This window comes from Populus nigra, chromosome 2 (assembly GCF_951802175.1).
Source record: "Populus nigra chromosome 2, ddPopNigr1.1, whole genome shotgun sequence".
Classification (NCBI taxonomy): domain Eukaryota; kingdom Viridiplantae; phylum Streptophyta; class Magnoliopsida; order Malpighiales; family Salicaceae; genus Populus; species Populus nigra.
The window spans coordinates 11,803,393-11,805,892 of NC_084853.1; positions in this window are offsets into that span (position 1 = coordinate 11,803,393).

The following is a 2,500-nucleotide window of genomic DNA, read 5'->3' on the forward strand; positions in this document are numbered from 1 at the left end:
TCCCACGCGGGGGGCAGGCCAGAACGCGGGGGGCCAGGGCCCGAAGGCAGCCCCCCCGCGGGCGAGAGAGCAAGCCAGCAGGGGCTGTCCGCGCGTCGCGCAGCGCGGCATGGCTGCGGGGGCCGCGCGCGCTGCCGATTTTCCCCGACGAACCTGCAGCTGCACAAATCCGCGCCGCCACTGCCCCATTGTCTGGACCAACAGTCTTTTCCATCAAGCCCTGGACTATAAATCGTCCAGACTCATCGCCAGCACCCGCTGCCGATTCTGCCGACTTTGCCGATTTCGTCGGCGCTGCCGATTCCAACACTGCACCCACCGTGTCTAAACCAGCGCTGTTTCGTCAGCGTGTCCCCTTGATGAATTTCCCTGCCTGGCCTGGACAGTCCATCTTCCAGCCCATGTTCATCGAAAAATCTGCGCTGCCGATTTCCCCGACGAACCTGCAGCTGCACAAATCTGCGCTGCCGATTTCCCCCCCTGTCGGCATGGCTGCCGCTGCCCCGATGTCCAGACCAACAGTCTTTTTTGTCGACTTTGCCGATTTTGTTCGCGCTGCCGATTCCAACACTACCCCCTGCATCCAAACCAGCATTGTTTCGTCAGCTCTTCCCCTGACGATTTTAGCCCTGTAACAAACAGTAGGCCTCCAATCCCGCCAACGGGAGCCAAGTTGATAGGGAAGAGAATTGAATGACGCGCCTGGTCCTCGCACCCCGCCACCCGAGGGGCCTTTTTCCCGGCAGCCTCTGAAAAACTCTAGCTTTCACGGTCCTCGCCGCCCCTCACCACCATGGCAGGCCTCTAATCCCACCCATCAGCAGTTGTAGCCGATAGGGCAGTGATTTGAATGACGCGTCGCGGGCCGCCGGGTCATCTCACCCGGCCATTAATTGGAGCGTTTTTGGCTGGCCGAGGATGGGGGGATGGATCTCTTCTTCCGAAAAAGCAAACAGTACATCGGGAGTTATGTTGACGGGGCATGGAATTGAATGACCCGTCACGGGCCGCCGGGTCATCTCACCCGGCCATCCCGGGGAGCGTTTTTCCCGGCAGCATCGGGGAAACTCTTGCTTTCACTGCCCGCTGCCCAAGTCCCCACTCGCATCGGCCCCCCGCGCCAACAAGCCAACGCTGCCGAATCGGCAGACACTGCTGCCGAATCTGCCGACACTGCCCCGCGGGCTGCCACTGCCCCAGTGTCTAAACCAGCGGTCTTTCTCGTCGAGCCTTGGACTATCCAGTCCGTCCTGACTCATCGCCAGCACCTGCTGCCGATTCTGCCGACTTTGCCGATTTTCTCGGCGCTGCCGATTCCAACACTGCCCGCCGTGCCTGAACCAGCGCTGTTTCGTCAGCGTGTCCCCTCGACGAATTTTCCTGCCTGGCCTGGACAGTCCACCGTCCAGCCCGTGTTCGTCGAAAAATCTGCGCTGCCGATTCTGCCGACTTTGCCGATTTCGTCGGCGCTGCCGATTCCAACACTGCCCGCCGTGCCTGAACCAGCGCTGTTTCGTCAGCGTGTCCCCTCGACAAATTTTCCTGCCTGGCCTGGACAGTCCATCGCCCAGCCCATGTTCGTCGCAAAATCTGCGCTGCCGATTTTCCCCGACGAACCTGCAGCCGCACAAATCTGCGCTGCCGAATCTGCCGACACTGCCCCGCGGGCTGCCACTGCCCCAGTGTCTAAACCAGCAGTCTTTCTCGTCGAGCGTTGGACTATCCAGCCCGTCCAGACCCATCGCCAGCACCCGCTGCCGATTCTGCCGACTTTGCCGATTTCGTCGGCGCTGCCGATTCCACCACTGCCCGCCGTGCCTGAACCAGCGCTGTTTCGTCAGCGTGTCCCCTCGATGAATTTTCCTGCATGGCCCGGCCAGTCCAGCGTCCAGCCCATGTTCGTCGAAAAATCTGCGCTGCCGATTCTGCCGACTTTGCCGATTTCGTCGGCGCTGCCGATTCCAACACTGCCCGCCGTGCCTGAACCAGCGCTGTTTCGTCAGCGTGTCCCCTCGACAAATTTTCCTGCCTGGCCTGGACAGTCCATCGCCCAGCCCATGTTCGTCGCAAAATCTGCGCTGCCGATTTTCCCCGACGAACCTGCAGCCGCACAAATCTGCGCTGCCGAATCTGCCGACACTGCCCCGCGGGCTGCCACTGCCCCAGTGTCTAAACCAGCAGTCTTTCTCGTCGAGCCTTGGACTATCCAGCCCGTCCAGACCCATCGCCAGCACCCGCTGCCGATTCTGCCGACTTTGCCGATTTCGTCGGCGCTGCCGATTCCACCACTGCCCGCCGTGCCTGAACCAGCGCTGTTTCGTCAGCGTGTCCCCTCGATGAATTTTCCTGCATGGCCCGGCCAGTCCAGCGTCCAGCCCATGTTCGTCGAAAAATCTGCGCTGCCGATTCTGCCGACTTTGCCGATTTCGTCGGCGCTGCCGATTCCAACACTGCCCGCCGTGCCTGAACCAGCGCTGTTTCGTCAGCGTGTCCCCTCGAC